The sequence below is a fragment of the Neomonachus schauinslandi genome, chromosome 2 (assembly GCF_002201575.2).
Source record: "Neomonachus schauinslandi chromosome 2, ASM220157v2, whole genome shotgun sequence".
Lineage (NCBI taxonomy): Eukaryota > Metazoa > Chordata > Mammalia > Carnivora > Phocidae > Neomonachus > Neomonachus schauinslandi.
Genome location: NC_058404.1, coordinates 43,161,306 through 43,183,026, shown reverse-complemented (window position 1 = coordinate 43,183,026; position 21,721 = coordinate 43,161,306). Strand labels below are relative to the sequence as shown.

General features: G+C 44.9%; 1 pseudogene; it reads right to left on the bottom strand.

Annotated features, from left to right (window-relative positions):
* Nucleotides 1-12,908: 12,908 nt before the first annotated feature.
* On the bottom strand, nt 12,909-13,969 carry LOC110588550 (annotated as a pseudogene).
* Between the last annotated feature and the right edge of the window lie 7,752 nt (nt 13,970-21,721).

Below are 21,721 nucleotides of genomic sequence, written 5' to 3'. Positions count from 1 at the left end.
AGGAACTGAGATATACAAGCTCTCTCTCCCGCTGGGTTCTCACTAGCCTGGGGAGCTGGCAGACATTGTGGTGTTATCACTGGAATGGTGCGTGAGGCAGTGGGGAGCTCAAGGGACAGCTGGCGTGTGTGTCACGTGTTGCCAGGAGTTGGGGGAGAACAACCCTGGGGCCTGCTTCTTACCTGGGGTCTCTTGCAGTGGGAGTTGGCTGGAGCACACTGTGGACATTAGGAGCACACTGTGTTGCCTGGACATTAGGGATGGCAACTGACCTGCCCAGGGTCAGTGTGAAGGATCCTGGAGGGTAGGGTGGGAGGCTGGACCTCAGTGAGGATATACCGACCAGGACAGCTGAAGAGAGGCACCCTGGCCTTTCTCTGTTATCGGCAGTGGAGGGCCGAGTGAATCTGGCATGTGAAGCAGGATTACTAGGGAAGAGATTCCAGGAACTATCCAGGTATTGAGGTCTTGCTCCCCTGTCAATCCTGTAAATAGTAGGCACTCCAACTTCAGCCTACCTGCAACCAAAGTCATGTAACTCTTCCACCACTGGCCATGTTACTCCACATCTGCCCTATGCAGAGGGAGGCAGATGGGATGGCAGTCCCCACTGCAGTGGTGACCACACTTACATATCCAGCACAGTGCTGGACACCTGGCTGTGGGCTGATGAGGGCATGGGGCCTGTGCCTTCTCCTCTCTGGCTGACCTAGGCTTGTAAGTTTCTCTTTCTCCAATGAAGCCCATTCCTTAATCTATGCCACGTGATGTTGTATTGTTTTCTCTAACCCTGGTGCATCAGGTGGTGACCCATAGGGACTACCCAGCATGAAATGCCTTAAAATAACCGTGTGCTCCGGCAGAGGCTACCTGAAGCCCGTGGAACCAGGTGGAGTTGAAAGAGACCTAGAGGGGCGCCTGAGTGGCTCAGTCGTTAAGCGTCTGCCTTCGGCTCAGGTCATGATCCCAGGGTCCTGGGATCGAGCCCCGCGTCGGGCTCCCTGCTCCACGGGAAGCCTGCTTCTCCCTCTCCCACTCCCCCTGCTTGTGTTCCCTCTCTCTCTGTGTCTCTCTCTCTCAAATAAATAAAATCTTTAAAAAAAAAAAGAAAGAGACCTGGAATACCTCTGCTTTAGTTTGCTCAGGCTGCCACAACAAGACCACACAGATGGGGTGTTTTATTTTAATTTTTTAAAAAGATTTAACTAATTAATTAATAGGGCTCAGGCAGGGGAAGGGGCAGAGGGAGAGAGAGAGAATCTCAAGCAGACTCCTCACTGAGCGCAGAAGCCCAACATGGGGCTCGATCTCATGACCCTGAGATCATGACCTGAGCTGAAATCAAGAGTTGGACACTGAACCTACCGAGCCACCTGGGTGTCCCACAGATGGGGTGTTTTAAACAACAGACATTTATTTTCTCACAGTTTGGGAGACTGGAAGTCCAAGATCAAGGTTTTGACAGTGTGGTTTCTAGTTAGGGTGCTCTTCCTGGTTTGCAGACAGTCACCTTCGCTCTGTGTCCTCACAGGGCCTTTCCCCTGTGCACATGGAGTGAGAGAGCTCTGGTGTGTGTCTCTCTGCTTCTTAGGACACCAGTGCTACAGGGTTAAGGCCCTACCCATAGGACCTCACTTAACCTTAATTACCTCCTTAAAGGTTTTGTCTTTAAATACAGTCACATGGGGGTTAAGGTTTCAACATACACATTTTGGGGGACACACTTAGTCCACAATACTTCTATGTGCCTGGAAAGCAGTCAGTTAAAAAGATGTAGCCTGTCTCATTTTGCTTCCCTGCCCCAGCACTCAAGGAGAGGGAAGAGGGGGTGTTCTTGGGTGGTCTTCACACTTCTCTTCAGGATTCCCGGAAAGGAATAGGAAGACACAAAAGACCAGACCTCACTTCTTCCAGTCCTGAAGCTGAAGGCTGTTCAGGGCTGAGGAGAAGAAAATCTTTAAATGGATGCAGAACAAAATGTAAGACGGACTGAACTTTTTAATAATCAAAATCAACCAGAGAGTTAGAGAATCTGCTCACAGTGCCATAAAGGGACCTGCTCTGCAAGGAAGAAGAGAGGTGGGATTCAGCTGCCTACTGAGGTCAGACTGCTAGGAGACCAGCTCCATCAATGGGGAAGATGGAGTCCTTTGCAATCGGAAGAACTTATTATTAGCCATGACTGTCCTAACATGCAAACACTCCAGGAAACTTACCCTTTAAGTAGTGGTGCTTCAAGTGGGGTATTCCCAGGGCACAGCACTGCACTGGGGCTCTGGATGCTTTCCAGGGGAGGGATATGGGGGGAATGAGTAGTCGGAGGGCATCAGGGAAACAAGAAAGGTACTTCCAGCTTAGAAGGCTAGAGGCAGGAGGGGCTTAACATGTTCCAGAACCTATGTGTTTCAGCCTAAGGCAGCCATTTCCTGGCTTTGGAGTTCACAGGCCAGAATAAATAAATATTAGTTGGAAATCAATATAGGATCACCGGTTTTGTGTTTTGCTAAGAAAGGATATGAAGAAAAAATGCTACCATCTATTATCACCATCCTTTCCTAAAAGAAAGGATATTTTTAACATTCCCTTGCCCCAAACCAAAGAGGAGAGAAAGTACATAATCTCAGAATGATGTGGAGTTCTTTAAATTGAATAAATACGGCATTGGAAAAAATTCACTGCATTGCCTTTGTTTTATTAATTCTGCTGAGGCTGTTGAAAACATTAGTAATCTGGCTGAAACTTAGGGGACTATGCCTGTGTGTGAGTGTGTGAGTGTGTCTGTGAGTGTGAGTCTTCGTGTGGGAAGGCAAGTGTGTGAATGTCACACACAGACGTGGGAGTCTGTGAGCATATGGATGAGTGTGTTGCTTGTGTGCATATGTGTGTTGGGGATGGAGGAAAAGGGAAGAGGTATGTGGGCATGGGAGGAGGAGGGGAGCCCCAATGGTGGGAGCTGGAGTCTGCACATAATCAGTAGGAACTTGACTTGCTTAAAACCTACCCATAGTTACAGGGGACATTTTCCCCTTTTGTCCCATTCCACCGTCACCCCCCTTGCGCTTTTTCCATTCCTCCCCTCCCTCACTCTGCCACGGTGGAGCTGACCCCCCAGGCCCACCCCTGGTCAGCACCCCTGCCAGACTTCTCATATCCTGCCAGGAAGAATCGTTGTTCTGTAAAGGAGTCTTTACATCCTCCTGACACACAGTCACTCCAGGAAACAAAACTGGGCCAAGTCCTTATTCAGCAAAGGACTCAGCTCCCTCGGGCCCTGGCCCTGCCTGAGCCTCTCATGTGGTTAATGACCTTGAGTCAGTGACGCTGCCCTTCAGCCCTCCCTGTGGCAGGGAAAGAGCTACAGGTGACCTTGAAGCTTCTTGGAGGGACCCTTTGGCCTTTCTCCTTGTTCCATGAGGAAGAGCCACCTGACCTTGGCCCGCACTCCGGGGGTGGGCTTAAGGTTCCCCCTTGTCGGTCTCAAACCAATTCTGGGTCCTTCTGCATCACTTCACCCCTAGGATAACAACTTGTTCCAGGCAGGCTGACAGCCATCCAATCTCTCCAAAATTCTGCATCATCTCTTGCCTACATGACTTTGTTTTTTCAGTTCTCTTCTGGGAAGACTGCCAAATGGTAGCCTAACTTCAAAGTTCAGCTAAAATGCTACTTCTTCCAGGAAGCCTTCCTGCACCATTGCAATGAGTGCTGATTTTGCCCGCCAGGGTGAGAGGCACATGACGACCGGAGTCCAACCTCGAAATCCTCCCCGTCTTTTAAAATCTCTGCTTCCTAAAACTAAAGGCAACCTATGGAAGGGGAAAAGATATTTGCAAACGACTTATCAGATAAAGGGCTAGTATCCAAAATCTATAAAGAACTTATCAAACTCAATGCCCCCAAAAACAAAAAAAATCAGTCAAGAAATGGGCAGAAGACATGAACAGATATGTTCATTTCATGTTCATTTCATTTCATGTTCTGTTCATGTTCATTTGACATACAAATGACCACCAGACACATGAAAAAATTCTCAACATCACTTGGCATCAGGGAAATACAAATCAGAACCTCAATGAGATACCACCTCACACCAGTCAGAATGGCTAAAATTAACAAGTCAGGAAATGAAAGATGTTGGCAAGGATGCGGAGAAAGGGGAACCCTCTTATACTGTTGGTGGGAATGCAAGCTGGTACAGTCACTCTGGAAAAACAGTGGGGAGGTTCCTCAAAAAGTTAAAAATAGAGCTACCCTATGAACCAGCAACTTATCCAAAGGATACAAATGTAGTGATTCGAAAGGGCACTAGGTATGTATCCAAAGGATACAAACATAGTAATTCAAAAGGGCACCTGCACCCTAATGTTAATAGCAACAGTGTCCACAATAGCCAAACTATGGAAAGAGCTGAGATGTCCATTGACTGATGAATGGATAAAGAAGATATGGGATATACATATATACCATATATATATATATATATATATATATATATATATACACACATACACACACATTGGAATATTACTCGGCCATCAGAAACAATGAAATCTTATTATTTACATTGACCAGGATGGAACAGGAGAGTTTTTTTTTTTTTTTTAAGATTTTTATTTATTTATTTGACAGAGAAAGAGACAGCGAGAGAGGGAACACAAGCAGGGAGAGTGGGAGAGAGAGAAGCAGACTTCCCGCCTAGCAGGGAGCCCTATGTGGGGCTCGATCTCAGGGCCCTGGGATCATGACCTGAGCCAAAGGCAGACGCTTAATGACTGAGCCACCCAGGCGCCTGGAACTGGAGAGTATTATGCTGAGCGAAATAAGTCAATCAGAGAAAGACAATTACCATATGGTTTCATTCATATGAGGAATATAAGAAACAGCACAGAGGATCATAGGGGAAGGGAGGGAAAAACAGAATGGGCAGAAGTCAGAGAGGGAGACAAACCATGAGAGACTCTTAACTATGGGAAAGGAATTGAGGGTTGCTGGAGGGGAGGCGGGTGGTGGGGAATGGGCAACTGGGTGATGGGCATTAAGGAGGGCACGTGATGTGATGAGCACTGGGTGTTATAAGCAACTGCTGAATTACTCAACTCTACATTTGAAACTGATGACGTTCTATATGTTGGTTAATTGAATTTGAATAAAAAAAATAAAATGTGTGCTTCCGGCACTGGGCCTCTGACTTGCCTCTCCGCATGGTTTTATTGTTTGAGATTTAAAAATTCAGATTAATCTTCTCGGCTGGCCCCCACCGTGCTGATTTTGCCCAATTGTTTTTTTAAAGCCATGTTTTTGTTTTTACTGCTTTTAAGGTTGTCTTTTTATGGGGTCATTTTTTTAATGCTTATTATTTCTCATTGATTTTACTCTCTCGTTTAGTGTTTACTACGGAAGAGGGAACAGGAAATGGCAGCTGGAGGGGAGGGGAGAGCTGGCCCCCCGGGGACTCTGATCCAGCTGGGGTGCTGGAAGCCAGCGGGGCTGTGAGCAGGATGGAGCCAGGCTCAATCCCGGCTGCACCCCTCAGCCACTCACAGCTTCACCGGGCCTGCAAATAGAGATACAAGCCAGCACTCTGGGTTGCTATGAGAATGAACTTGGGTCCTACCCTCACAGGCGCTCACAACATGAGTGAAAACTCTTCATCTTCATTCTCCAAGCAAAGTCCTGAACTGGCCTCTAAGGAGGTACCAGCCTACGGGGTACCTCTCTGTGAATTAGAGAGGGGTGCCCCTCTGGGCAGACCAGGGCACAGTGCTGGCTGGCAACCTCACGGTGACGCAGAGGCAGCCAGCCTCATGGTTAACATTCCGCATTCCTGCGGCAGAGCTGCTGAACACAGGAGCCTTGAAGCCAGCCGCAAAGGCAGCTCAGGGGAGTTGGCAGGTGAAGATATTGTGTGCAGAATCTTTGGGGTGGGGGGCGGGGCACGCGCTACTCTCTTTTTCTGCTGTACCTGCCTCTTTCCTCCAGGTGGATGCAAGCTCCTTGAGGCTCCCACTTACTTCTCTTTATTTCTCTCTGTCCTCTACAAGCATAATAAATGCTTGTCTAATGGGCATGAGCGTGAGGGGACCCAGGGAAGAGGCCCAGAAGGGAAGGAAAAATGGCCCATGAAGCCCCCACCTCTGGCTGCAGCCTCTGAGGGGTGGGGACACATCAACTCATGGCTCTCCTCCTTCAGTCTCAAGTTCACAGAACCTGTTACCTGGCCAAATGCACTGCAACAGAATTTCAGTCCCAATTTCCTTGCGCTCTGATAACTTGCGGGAGCAACACATGGTCCATCTTGCTATGTGCTGTGATACCCTCGCGTCCTAAGAAAAGTCAGGCGCTCCTGCCCAAACAGAACACTGAATTAATCTCATGATTATTCTTTGCTGCCATGAACCCTCACTGAGCACTTATGCAGTGCCCAGGACCCCTCTGCGACTGGAGACTGGCGGTCACAGGCCTGATCTCAGGGAGCTGGCATCTGACATATTATCAGTTATGGTCTCAGTCACCTGCATAGTCACAGTACAGAGGGACTCTCAGGTCACAGGTTTGGGGAACAGAAGCAGGGCATGGTGTGGATAGGTTTGGCTTGAGGTGGGGGAAAAAAGGGCTGGAGGAGTGATGAGAGGGTGGTAGGCCGATCCTTCTTAGTAATGCCCACAGGGTTGGCCATGTCCAGCCTCCATTCTGCGACTTGAGTGATTTTCTAAAATGTGTATCTGACCACCTCAGGCTCCTGCTTCAGCAGCCGTTCTGGTGGCTTTCCCTCTCCTGAGCATACATTCCAAGCATATATTGGGGTGTTCTCACCTCACCCCTCTGGAACCCCAGGCCTCACACCGCACACACCAGCAATTTAACCTGCTTGGAACTTTCCGATTGTCACCTGTGATTGAATCCCTCACACCTCATCATCTGTGATTGAATTCCTCACACCTTTGCTTATGTAGTCCCCTCTAATTGAAATATTCTTACCTACCGTCCTTGTCTCTTGGCTGATTCTTTCTCATCATTTAGGGCTAATTTCATGTGTCACCTCCTTCAGGTAGCCTTCCTTGCTCCCTCAGGCAGGATTAGAGACATGGCAATCTCCTGGGGGATCTCGCTAAGACCCTGCTTCTGATTCAGTGTGTCTGGAATGGGGCCAAAGATTTGCATTTTCTCACAAGCTCCCAGGTGATGCTGAAGCTGGACTGTACTTCAAATAACAAAGCAGTCTTAGGCTGCTTACTGGGTCTGGTTCAATTTCAAACGCTAGCACAGGGCCCCTTAGCCTTTTGGGTGTCAAGGACTCCTTTGAGAATCAGATAAATATTTTGGACACTCTTCCACAAAATGCACATACACAAATAGTTTTGCGAATATTTTCAGACATTATATTGCTTCCATGCACATCAGGTTGGCACTCCCTCCCCCAGGGCCACCCCATAATGCAATGGTTAAATACACAGCCCTCGTGTTCAGAAACCAGCTTTGCCACTGAGCTGGCTGCCCTTTCCAAGCCTTGGTTTTCTCATTAGAAAAGTTGTTTAAACTTTTAGAAAGAGATGATACTAATAGCAACTTTCTCATAGGGTTATTGTGAGGATTAAAAATGAGAACCCAAGAAAAGTGCTTAGCATGGGGTCTGATAAGCTCTTGATAAATATTCTTCTTCTTATTGTCATTAACAGTTGATGTGCACGGAGAAGAGCTGTAGTTGGAGGAGCTGGGCACCAGGAAAGAAGCACTCCCCTCTCCCTGGCACCCCTCAGAGGGAGCTAGGGACAGAGCTCAGTTGTCCCTATTCTTCAGTGAGGACCTCGAGGCTCTGGGAGCTTGCATCTTGGGCCCAGAGTCACTCAGCTTCTGAGGAGCAGAGTTTTGCAGCTGGTGTTTTTCTCCCTGTATTTCCCTGGATGAAAATAAGCAAACAAATGGAGGCATGAGGAGGTCTTTTTTCCCCCCTTATAAAAATATTTAAATTATTTCACCACATTTAAGAAAGTGATATTAACTTTAATTTTCATCATTTTCGGCAATGTAACAAAGCTGCCTGTGAACTTTTCTCAACGCATTAGTCTCTTGGGTGGTTAATTATTAGCCATTAATTTTGGTGAAGCTTTCTGCAAAGTGATGGCTCCAAAGAGCCATTTACCTGTTTATTCACACTTCCCATGAAAGACCTATTTTTCTTTACAACAAACCCAACATTAAATATGCAGCCCACTTTATTTATTTACACGGAAACTCTGACCTGTGAAAGCCCCTTTCTTTTCATCTCAGTTTCAAAACAATTCATTCATGCATTGTAGAAGTTATGCAAATGAGCTTCCTTGATTTTAGAGGATTTCTCTGGAATTGATTTTGGGATTCTGTATTAATTACCACTACCCAGGCATAGGGGCTGTCACATAATGAATATATTTAGCAAGAATGACAAGGCTGATAATTATGCACAAGGAGCCTTAGAAAAGGGACTGTTTACTTTGATGTTTAATTTCAGCAGACTTCTTTAGTTTGTTAAACTTAATCAAAAGCAATCAAAATACACTAGTGTGAATTACAGCAAATTAATTTCAAACCAGCGGAAAACATATGTCTTTCAAATGAGAATGCTGAACCCGAACTTCTGAATGAGCCACTCAAATCAAGGAAGGGGTAAGTTTTTGAGGTGGAACTTTGGTCAAGAGCTTGAGTTAGGGTCTGAGTGAGGACTGGTCAGGACTCTGTAAGAAACTGTGCTTTCTGGAAAGACTGAGGCCTAAGAATGATCTTCATTTTGGGGTTTAAGGCAAACTCACTCTATGACTTGGGAAAGTCACTTAAACCCAGTTTCTCAGGGACTTAGTGCCTGATCTGTTTAACAACCTACTTCTTGCCTTGCCATTATTAGTAAAAAACATTTTACCTTTATCATCTTTATTGAATATTTACCCTGTGCCAAGTTCAGTGTGTCTCCTTATTTCCCTTGAGCCTTACCACGGCCCCATGAAGTCCCCCATGAACAGATGAGGATGCTGTTCCAGGACTCTCTGAGCCAGTCCTCTCCAGATTATTCCTCTAGGGACATTTTGTTTATTTTCAGCAGACTTCTTTGGTTTGACAACTTAATCAGGAGTAATCAAAACATGCTTATGGACATATAGAAAATTAATTTCAAGCCAATGCAAAAGATTATATTTCCCTACCATGGAGAATCAAATGAGAAAATGGATGCGAAAATATTTTGTAAAATGTTGCCTGCTATGCAAATCAATAGTATTAACAGTGAGAGAGCAAGTCTAGCAGAGTATGCAGAGGCCAGTCCTACAGATGAAGACACTCAACTCCTCCAGCTCATTACTCATCATGGGAGGCTGGGTTTTATTTCATGAGATTTATAATTCAATGGGGCCCACTGAGTCATTTAAACATTGATTCACCGAACACATTTTCTGGGTTTATCTACCTAAGATCAAGGTACAAGAAAAGGACACAGAGCTTGATAAGATGTCGCCTTGACCCTGGGAGCCCACTGTTGTGACAGAGATAAACACATAAATTGTTCATGATAATCCAAGGATCCATGTATAGAACCCAATGATGGCACTTGTTTGGCACTATTTTAAGGATGAAAACTTTGTCTCATTTACCAATGTATCCCCAGCACCTGGCACACAGATGGGCTATAGAAAGTATTTGATAAATTTGGTTGAATGAATGAATTTTTTAAAAAGATTTTATTTATTTATTTGAGAGAGAGAGAGAGCACAAGCAGGGGGGAGGGGAAGAGGCAGAGGGAGAAGCAGACTCCCCGCTGAGCAGGGATTCCCCGCGGGGCTGGATCCCAGGACCCTGAGATCATGACCTGAGCCGAAGGCAGATGCTTAACGGACTGAGCCACCCAGGAACCCATGAATGAATTTTAAACAGGTCCTGGCAATTGGGGTGGGCATCCAAAATGGATGATAGTCAATGGAACTTTGTAAAGATTAACCTAGTATTTATGGGTGGAGAGGTTCTGAAGGACACCCCAGGATGAAGGAGCAGTGTGAGGTGTTGGGGTGCCATGTCTAGTTGGGTACAGCATTAAATGAAGGTGAAAGGTTGAATGTGACCATCTGGGGCTGGGTTTTGGTTCCCAGGCTACAGAGGGTGATGTCTATTCTGCAGGTTTTGGAGGAGGGGAATGCCCTACATGGTCATGCTCTTGACCAGACTGGGTTTTGAGTCTTGGTTCCACTCTTTTCTAGCTGGGTTAATTTGGGCAAGTTACCTAAGCTCTTTCTGCCTTGATGGCCTCAACTGTAAACTAAGGATGATAACTGTCTTGTTTTGTGGGGTTGTTGTGAGGATTACATGAACTATTAGGTATAAAGCTCTTAGAACCACGTTATACACAGAGCTAACCCTGAGTCGGTGCTAGCTGTTATTATTAATTGGTGTTTGATGGTTCTGGTGGGAATCTCAGCCTTATCACTTGTCAGCTATGTGACTTTGACATGGTGGCTGACACCCTCCAATCCTCATTTTCCTCTTTGGAAATGGGGCAGAGGAAGTGCACCTGCCCAGGATGCAGGTGAGATAATGTGCACATTTTGCACAGTGCCTACCTGAGAGCCAGTCAGAGCAGACCATGGCCTGCATCAGGAAGACTCCCCCTGAAATGAGAGGAAGCTTGGATGAGATGGGAGCCTTGGGACCAGCTTGGAGGCTATTCCAGCTGCCAGTATGAGATACAGAAAGCTAAACTTCCATGAAGCCAGAACTGAAGCAGTGCCTGGGGCTGTGGTGAGGAAAGGGGAGGATGGATTTGAGAGACTTGTCTGTTGGACCTGCAGGCTCACAGGAGGGAAGAGGAGAAGAGGGCAATGAGGTTTTTCACCTGGCTCCTAGAAGTACGTGTGCACGTGGACTAAGATGAAGAGCCAGGAGGAGAAGGTTTGGGGGTGAACAGAGATGATGAGCTTACGTGAAGCAGACGTATGTTTGAGAGGGCTTCAGAACAGAGGGTATGTAGGCTAATCACATTTTGACAGAGTCTGCATTTTTAGAAAGATGAACTTACCCATGTTACTCTTTTAAAAAATTATGGTCAACATCACTAATGATTAGGGAAATGCAAATCAAAGCCACAATGAGCTATCACCTCACATCTGTCAGAATGACTCGTATCAAAAACACAAGAAACAAGTATTGGAGAGGATGTGGAGGAAAAGGAACCATTGTGCACTGTTGGTGGGAATGCAAACTGGTGCAGCCACCGTGAAAAACAGTATGGAGGATCCTCAAAAAATTAAAAATAGAACTACCATATGCTCCAGTAATTCCACTATCGGGTACTTAACCAAAGAAAATGAAAACACTAATTTGAAAAGATATATGCTTATAGAAGCATTATTTACAATAGCCAAGATATGGAAGCAGCCCAAGTGTCCATGGATACATGAATGGATAAAGAAGATGTGGTATATATATATAATGGAATATTACTCAGCCATAAAAAGAATGCAATCTTGCCATTTGCAACAGCATGCATGGATCTAGAGAGTATAATGTTAAGTGAAGTAAGTCAGTCTGAGAAAGACAAATACTACATGTTTCATTCATATGTGGAGTTTAAGAAACAAAATGAGAGGCTCCTGGGTGGCTCAGCCAGTTAAGCATCTGACTCTTGATCTCAACTCAGGTCATGATCTCAGGGTTATCAGATCAAGCCCTGTGTCTGGCTTGCACTAGGTGTGGAGACTGCTTAAGATTCTCTCTCTTCCTCTCTCTCTGCCACTCCTCCATGCTCTCTCTCTCTAAAAAAAAAGAAACAAACAAATGAACAAAGGAAAAAGGAGACAAACAAAAAACCAGACTCATAAATATAGAGAATAAACTGGTGTTTGCCAGAGGGGATGTGGGTGGGGGGATGGGTGAAATAGGTGATGGGGATTAAGAGCACACTTATGATGAGCACTGAGTATTGTATAGAATTGTTGAATCACTATATTGTACACCTGAAACTAATATAACACTGTATGTTATACTGGAATTTAAAAAAATTATGGCAAAATATACATAACATAAAATTTACCATTTTTAAGCAGACAGTTCAGGGCATTCAGTACATTCACATTTTTGTGCAGCCATCACCACCATCCCTTTCCAGAACTTTCCATCTTCTCAAACTGAAACTCTGTACTCAGTAAACACTGACTCCCCACCCCCTGGCAACCACCATTCTACTTTCTGTCTCTATGAATTTGACCACTCTAGAAGCCTTGTGTAAATGAAATCATAGAATATTTATCCTTTTGTGACTGGCTTATTTCACTTAGCATCTGTCTTCAAGGATCATCCATACAGTAGCATGTGTTCAAATTTCCTCCCTTCTAAAGGTTGAATAATATTCTATTGTATACACAAACCACATTTTGTTTATCCACTCATCTGTCAATGGACATTTGGGTTGCTTCCACATTTTGGTGATTGTAAATACGGTTGCTATGAACATGGGTGTACAGATATCTATTCATGTCCTTGCCTTCAGTTCTTTTGTGTATATACCCAGAAGTGGAATTGCTGGATCACATTATAAACTTATGTTTAATTTTTTTAGAAACCGCCATATGGTTTTTCACAGTAGTGACATCATTTTGCATTCCACCAGCAATGTACAAGGGTTCTGATTTCTCCACATCCTCACCAACATGTTACTTGTTATATTTTGTTTCGTTTTTCTCACTAAACTTTTGTTTTAGTGGGTTTCAAAATTCTGTGACAGATTTTTGGTCAAGTTGTTTCCATTAAAAAGTGCTGATTTAAAAAACTAATAACTTAAAATTGACACACACACATGTGCATACACACATGCACACACAAATGGTTCACAAAACATTCTCCTTTTCTTCTGAAGGTTTCATGATGCATTGTTATCATTCACCAATCTTTTACTATTAAACCTAAATGGCCAAGTGACACAAAGAGCTCTGAGCCTGCTCTTCCACCACTGATTAAGACTGGGGTGGCAGGTTTGGGGGATAATATTCATTTAGCTTTCTGAGCTTTCTGGGCAGACTTGGTGACCTTGCCAACTCCAGCTGCCTTCTTCTCCACTGCTTTGAGGATACCCACAGCAACCATCTGTCTCATGTCACAAACAGCAAAACGACCCAGAGGAGGATAGTCAGAGAAGTTCTCAACATACATGGGCTTACCAGGAACCATATCAGCAATGGCAGCATCACCAGATTTCAAGGACTTGTGTCCATTTCTAGCTTCTTCTCAGAACAATGATCAATCTCCTTCCATTTAGCAAACTTGCGAGCAGTATAAGCCGTGTTACCATCCAGCACAGGTGCATATCCAGCACTGATTTGGCCTGGATGGTTCAGGATAATCACCTGAGCTATGAAGCTAGCTGGCTCCATTGGTGGGTAGATTTTGCTGTCACAAGCCACAGTGCCATGACAAACATTTTTGATAGACACATTGTTGACCTTGAAGCCTCCATTGTCCCCAGGAAGAGCTTCACTCAAAGCTTCATGGTGCATTTCAAACATCTTTACTTCAGTTGTAACACCGAAAGAAGCAAAAGTCACCACCATGCCGGGTTTGAGAATACCAGGCTCCACTTGGCCCCGGGGCAGTAAATACCACCAATTTTGTGGATGTCCTGGAGGAGCAAAGGCTTGTCAGTTGGATGAGTTGGTGGTAGGATGCAATCCACAGCTTCAAGCGGTGTGGTTCCACTGGCATTCCCATCTTTATGGGTGACTTTCCATCCCTTGAACCAAGGCATGTTAGCACTTGGCTCCAGCACGTTGTCACCATTCCAACCAGAAATCCGCCCAAATGCTACTGTGTTGAGGTTGTAGCCAACTTTCTTAATGTAGGGGCTGACTTCCTTAATAATTTCCTTGTATCTCTTCTGGCTATAAGGTGTTTCAGTGGAATCTATTTTGTGAACACCAACAATTAGTTGTTTCACATCCAAGTGTGTAAAGCAGAAGGGCATGCTCACGGGTCTGCCCATTCTTGTAGATACCTGCCTCACATTCACCAGCACCAGTGGTAACAACCAGGACAGAACAGTCAGCATGAGATGTGCCTGTAATCATGGTTTTGATAAAGTCTCCATGTCCTGGGGCATCAGTGATGGTCAAATGGTCCCATAATACTTGCTGATCTTGAATTTCTATAGGGCAACATCTGTGGTGACACTATGTTCATATTCAGCTTTCAAGACCCAGGCATACTTGAAGGAAACTTTCCCATGTCAGCAGCCTCTTTCTCAAATTTTTCAGCGGTTCTTTTGTGAATCCCACCACATTTATAGATCAGACGGCCAGCAGTGGTAAACTCGCCTGAGTCTACATGTCCAGTGATGGCGATATTGATAGGAATCTTTTACTTTCCCATTTTGGTTTAAGTTTAGTGGTGGTTTTCATGACACCTGTGTTCTGGTGGCCAACTCATGAAAAAAGATGTTTTGTTTTGTTTTTAACAAGAACCATCCTGATGGGTGTGAAGTGATGTCTCATTGTGGTTTTGATTTACATTTCTCTAATGATTAGTAATGTTGAGAATCCTCCATGTACTTATTGGCTACTTGTATATCTTCTTTGAAGAAATGTCTAGTCAAGTCCTTTGCCCATTTTTTGAGTTGGGTTGTTTGTTTTTTGTTGTTGAGTTATAGGAGTTCTTTATATATTCTGTACATTAATCCCTTATCTAGTAAATAATTTGCAAATATTATCTCCCATTCTGTGGGTTGCTCTTTTACTCTCTTGATAGTGTCCTTTGATGCATGAAAGCTTTTAATTTTGATGAAGGCTAAGTTTTCTATTGTTGCCATTTTTGTGTGTGTCATATCTAACTACATTTCTTCTTGTATCATGTAAGAAAGAGTCACATTGTTATGCTAAGCTTCTGGGATAATGTTGCAAGTATATGTCTGAGCAAATCTACTTTATTATTCCTTTGGGTTAATAAGATATATGGATGTACAGTGCCAAGCTTCAGATCCTTGTAGCTTCCCTTCTGAATTTTCTTATATGTATCAATGGTCCCATCAATCTTCTAGTTCCCAGGCCTGAAAATAGTCATTCTTGACTTCCTGTCCCTCTCTCTTCATAGGCAGCTATAGAAATGGGGAAATTGTTTCCTTTATCCTCCTGGGCAGGTAGACTACATTTCCCAGCCTCCAAGCAGTTACATGAATGAGCTTTGGCCAACAACCCATGGACAGAAGGGATGTTTATTACCTTCTGGGCTGGCAATAAAAGCTTCTATAAAACCCTCCATGCTGTCTCTCTTCCCTCATCTTGTGGAATGGAGACACATCTGTCTCTATGTGGAATGGAGACACATCTGGTGAGGACAGTGTGGACTATGTTAGAGCCACAGGCGGAAGGGGCCTGGGTCCGTGAATGACTACATGGATCAAGTCCCCCCATTCACCCACATGGTACAATGATGTGAGTGAGAAACTGTTAGTGTTAAGCCACTTAGATTTTGGTGGTTTTGTTATAGCAGCTGGCCTGTGCAGACTGATCCCCCAACAGTTCCAAAGTCCTGTCAGGGCTATCTTCATAATGTGTCTCCCTGTCTCCTCCTTCCCATGCCTATTTAGGCTACCTTAGTCTTGTTGCTGCTCCCCTCACCCCTAAACTACAAACTATTAATATGGTTTATTAACTGGATTACCTGGTTCTACTCATTCCTCCTGTAGTTCACCATTCATGCATAGAGAAAATAAATATTTCTAAGAGGATAAATGTTTTATATGCTTATGTTTATAAATCTCTGTCATCCAGGGCCTTTCCCCATAGGATGCCTTCTTTCCTCTCCTACCCTCATCCATAGAACACTCATCATCCTTCATGCATTCATGCTTGTTTTTTGTTTTTGTTGTTGTTGTTTTTTTAATCTTGGCTCCATCTATTCCTCCTCCTATCTCCTGATCTAAGGCTTAGCCATCCTTCAAATTCAAGTGTTTTCTCTCCTCCAGGGAGCCTTCTGTAAACTCTTGTCTTACTTTCTGTCTCATATCCTTGGCTCTAGACATATGTTACTCTTTATACATATAGTTCCATGCTTAATGAATGTTTCAGCCAGACCAGAGATTCTTTACTTTGGGCTCATCAGTGGCATATGTGAAGCCCCTGAAATTATGTTCCAAATTCTGTGTATGTGCACGTGTGTTGTTTTGAAGCAGGGCTGAACTTATGGGCTTCACATGTCCCTTGCAGTGTTGCAAGTTCACAAGACTGGGATACCCATTGTCCCTAGAAAACAATTCATGAAACAGATATCAGAGGTGAGAAAAGCTTGGGTAGAGGAGGCAAAGTCAGCTCACATAGGAAACCCTTGGTACTCCTCCTGCTTTAACAGTGACCACTGCCTGCCGAGCTTCCAGGGACAGGGGTCAGGAACTCCTGCCATAGTGTGACTCACTGTCCCTCACACAGCCTCACATCCGCCTCATTCCTTTTGGTTCATACAAGGCAGGTGGTTTGTGGAGGGAGTAGACCAGAATGGACCAGAGACTTTACTCCTTACCCACCTCAGAGCTGCCTGGGGTGGGGGGCTTAGTTCTTGCCAAATGCTGGGGCAGGAGAAGAGCTCCCCTGTTCTGGTCATTCCCCAGAGATAATTCCACGCTAGTCAGCAGGCTGTGTTCCCATTGCTCACCTCTATACTCATATGGAGTCTCTCTAAGATCCTATGATCTAGGCCTTGTGGCCTTTGATGCTTGCCCTTCCCGAGGGAGCCCTGGCACAGCCCCTCTGGACCCGTCTCCTCTGCAGCTCTTACTGTTTGCTCAGCACCCAATCCTGGCAGCCAGCAGTGCCTTGCTAGCTTTTTTCCTCTACAGCTCTTTGAATGTTTAATAAATTCTTAATTAAAAGCTGGGCACCTCATCTATTTCTGTCAATTGCTTCTCTGTTGTGAAGAAGAGAGGCCTACAGGAGGTAAATGTCAACCCTACACCCCGCCCTCCTGTCACATACACAACTACACACCTGCATGCATGTGCACGCACACACACACACACACACAGAGCAATAGGACTCGGTGCTCTATTTACATAATTCTATTGACATTTTGAGGCTGAAATTATGTATGCTACTTTAATTTGCTGTTAAATTAAATTATGAATGTTTGGAACGTAGTAATTTCTTTTGTTCTATGAACAGATTGTTTTATATATCTGCCTATATTACCAAGTTATTAATTTAATGATTTCATAATAGCAGCTCATTCCTCTGGGTAATATAAAGGCTGAAGTGCATGCTCCATACAGCACAGGCAGACGCTGCTTGCCCTACATGAACTGAAGATTTTAGGAATAAAGATATTAGTTTTGGCAGAATGTTTAAGTGTGCATAGGAAAATTGGAGGGATGTGTCAGGTCAGCTCCAGCTTCCCAATCTCATTTTAAAAAGGCAGGACATGGTCCATTGCCCATGAGACCAAATGAAAAATAATTTTCTTAAATAAAGTCAAGCACCTGGCTGATGGTTGGCAAGTTTGAGAACTGCTGCCTGCCCATTTACTCTTGCAGCTCTGGACACAGTGCAGCTTTAGCTGGGGCCTTTCCTCTTGCAGATCTGTTGGGCTGTTACCCTGTCAGCAACCTGGCGATGTGCTGCCATGGTGACATGGCATTTGGCTTCATCATTCCAGTCTTTGCTGGCATCTTACTCTCTTGTGGGGAAAAGGCAAATAGCCAGCTGCAGTGTGGCAAGGGGAATTGAACATGGAGTATGGATTCAGAGGAGACTTCCTCTGGGGCTTTTGGCTTGGGCTCTCTGAGCCTCAATTCCTTAATCAATAAAATGGGGGCACTGAGATCATCTACAAACCAATTCTGTAAGAGTTATGAGGTTCAAACAACATATGAGATGAGGATGAGAAAATGCTTTGTAATCAGCAATAGACAGGGCTTTTTGGGGTTGCAGTTGTGAGGGATGTAGGCAGGTACCACTGATTACCACACATAATGATAGAGCAACAATCTTCATAATTCCCCCTACAGCCTCAGGGGACTCACTGCTTTCTGGGCCTGAGTTCCTTCTGTTCATACCTAAAACTAGGTGATTTCTAAGGTCTTCCCACTCCTGGTAGCTTTGGATTCTATGATTTTTCAGGAGAAACCACTGGAGTGCTTCATTTTGGTTGGGAAGCCAATGACGAAAGTAGAGCCTTACAAGGAGTTACAGCACATCTGGTGGTTCAATAAACATTGAGCACCTCTGACTTAACAAGTACTGATTCAGAACTGCAGATGCAATAGTCCCCAACACAGGCACCGAGGTGATGGTCTAATGGGATTCAGATGCCTGAACAGGTGTTCATGTTATCCCGTGGTGATGGGGGCATGTAACCTTCCCAGATTTGGGCCAGGAAAGGGACTAGGAAGCCTGCACTAAGACCTCAAGGTTGACCATAGGTCAGCATGCAAGGAAGGGGTGAGGGGTGGGAATCGCAAAAGCATTTCAGAAAGAAGTAAGAACACATGAGTGATGGAGGTAGGAGAGAACAATGCAGCATGGCTGGGCCATCAAGCCTGGGGTTGCGGTAAGAGGAGTGAGATACCAGGCTGGCTGCCGTGGGGAGAACAGTTTGGAAGGGAGTTAGACTGGAAGTGGGGAGGCCAGTTAGGAGACTGTTGCAGTAATCAAGGTGGCAGACAATGAGGGTCTGACTTAGGTAGTACAGTGATGTGGAGGCAAGTACACAGATGCAGGAGGTGCTCAGAAGGTAAAATGGGTAAGGTTTCCACTAGGCTATCAGTTAGATGAGGACAAAATATAGGAGAGCTGCAAAGGTTCAGCTAACAGAGATGTTGGCAGTGGCCCTTTGTCCTACAGTTGTGTCCCCCTCTGCCTCTTACGTCATTTCTCAAAAGGAAACTCTGTGTGTTCCATGGCCAGCACACACTGGCACACATGTAAACCCATTTACTGGGTTGTACATAGACACACATGCACATCTCTGGCTGCTCTGTGTGCTCAGCAGGGCAGGTAAAAAGTACTTCTCTGGAGAGCTGACAGATTGCCAAGTCAAAAACAGGGTCACTGCTTACATTTTCTTCACTTGTTTTTTTGTCTCTATGTGTCACCTCTATGAAATATTCCTGATTTCCTCAAGAAAAAAAATGAATTCCTTTATTCTGTGCTGTGTCTACAGCCTTTGTTATTGTCTCTGTTTCAATGTTAGTTTCATTGACACAGTAGTGTGTCTTCATCATTTCTGGATTCCCAATGCCTAGTACCATGCCACTTTTGAATGACTGATGAGACAATGGACCCCGAGGGCACTGGATCTGATCCCTCATAAAGGGAATTTTGGGGTATGTTTCCCAACTTCCCTCAGCAAAAGCTTCGATCTTGAGATGTGAGATACTAAGGTACCAGAGTCTGATGCCAAGGATCCTACCCAATTATCGAAGTGCCAAAGCCAGACCCCTTTGGGGCCACAGAGAAGAATTACAAAGTGGTTGCTTTTTAAATGTAAATTGATGTTGGAGGTGGGAAAGGTGGAGACAGAAAGGGAAGAGAAGGAGGGTTGGCTGGGCTTAGGTGGGAGAGGGTAGGAGCTACAAAAGAGGGAAGGGATGACTGCTTAGGCACAAGATAGAGAAATGGTGAAAGATAAAAAGGGCAGGGAAGGTGACAAAGGTGGCATGGACAAGCTCAGTGTGAGCCAGGAGCCAGAGCTGGAATGGAAGATGAGCAGTTGAAGGTGATTTTGCCTAGCACATAGGGGAAGAAAGCAGTGTAGGATTTGTCAACTAGAATTCAGGAGGATGGAGGACAACTATGTTGGGACATCAGGGGAGAGCTCGGACTGAAGTATCCATAGGACAAGACATGCTTGTTTTGTTAATGGCTGTGTACTTATGCCTGGGGCTGGCACTTCATAGACGATGGATCAATAAAAGTTGAATGAATGCTGGGTGCTGTCTGAGAACCATGCAGAGGTGGAGGGAAGAAGGTTGACAGCAGGTAGGAGAAGTGTGCAGCCTCCTGGATCTGGATCTCAGAACTGGCCTATAGTAAAAGGAGGGTAGAGGCAGATTCGTGGTCTTGGGCTGCATTTCAAGACATTTTCAGCCAGATTCCAAGAATCCTGTTGGTGGTAAATTATTGCTTCTACGCTACACTTCATGGACTGAGAGAATGACTATTCAGAGGTCCTTAGAAGAAGGGCACTAGGCAGGAATTGTGGTCAAGGCTGTGGGTAAGCGTCTCCTAAAGAAGGGGGTAGAGGTGGAGTGGTCTTCAGAGAAGTGCAGGGAGCCTTGATTTTTATTGCAAAGCATAGGGTGTCTTTTGTGCCTCACCAAAAGACCACCTTTGTCGGTGACAATAGAGGTGAGGGGGGTGGTTAGGTAGAATCCAGGGTGAAGAATATTTGCCTTTCCACTGTCTCCAAAGAAAAAACCTGGAGACTTGCGGAGGCCCTTTGGAGCACCTCGAAGTCTGGAGCCCTGGGCTATTTAATGTTTCCAGCAATGAACTAGATGATGAGACAGAGCACGCTCATTAATTTCATAGATGACACCCAGCTGAGGCTGGAGGGGCACCTTGGAGGATTGCATTAGAATTCAAATGGACTCCAGTAGGTCTTACAGATTGGTCAGAAACCAAAAAGATGAGATGCCAGAAAGACAAGGGCAAAGTGAGGAAAAAGCAGCCACACGAATGATGAGGCAGAATGGCTTGCTGGGTCCCAGCCCTGCCTGAAACCTGAAAACTTTCTTGGCCTCCCTGCTTGATTCATCATGGCTGACATTTGCCCACAGCTTACAATGAACTCACACAGTTCTCTCCTTTGAGACTTGTGACAACTTTCTGAGAGAGGATTTGCTATGAGTAAATTCATGGGGGTTCAGAGATGTTAAAAAATCTGCCCAAGGCCACACAGCTGATAGGTGTCAAAGCCAGATGCAAACTGTGTTAGCACTTTCAGCATTCATCTGACACTTACCTCAGAGTGCTTTACTGTGTCATCTGATCCTTGACCTCATTCGGAACTGAGATCCTCTGCTCCTTCCGCTTGCCCTCAGGCCAGCCCCCATTCCCTCTCTGGCCAAGATCCTGGGGTGCATCAGTTCAACCCAATTCTTTTTTTTCTTTTTTTCTAAACTTATTTTATTTATTAATTAATTTATTATTTTTTTATTGTTTGCGTATAACACCCAGTGCTCCATGCAGAATGTGCCCTCTTTAATACCCATCACCAGGCTAACCCATCCTCCCACTCCCCCTCCCCTCTAGAACCCTCAGTTTGTTTTTCAGAGTCCATAGTCTCTCATGGTTTGTTTCCCCCTCCGATTCCCCCCCTTCATTCTTCCCCTCCTACTATCTTCTTCTTCTTTTTTTTTTTTTTAAACATATAATGTATTATTTGCTTCCAAGGTACAGATCTGTGATTCAACAGTCTTGTACAATTCACAGCGCTCACCATAGTACATACCCTCCCCAATGTCTATCACCCAGCCACCCCATCCCTCCCACCCCCCACCACTCCAGCAACCCTCAGTTTGTTTCCTGAGATTAAGAATTCCTCATATCAGTGAGGTCATATGATACATGTCTTTCTCTGATTGACTTATATACAATGGAATATTATGCAGCTGTCAAAAAGAATGAAATCTTGCCATTTGCAACAACGTGGATGGAACTGGAGGGTATTATGCTGAGCAAAATAAGTCAACCCGATTCTTATCAGTGTCCATGCTTATCAAGAACCTGGA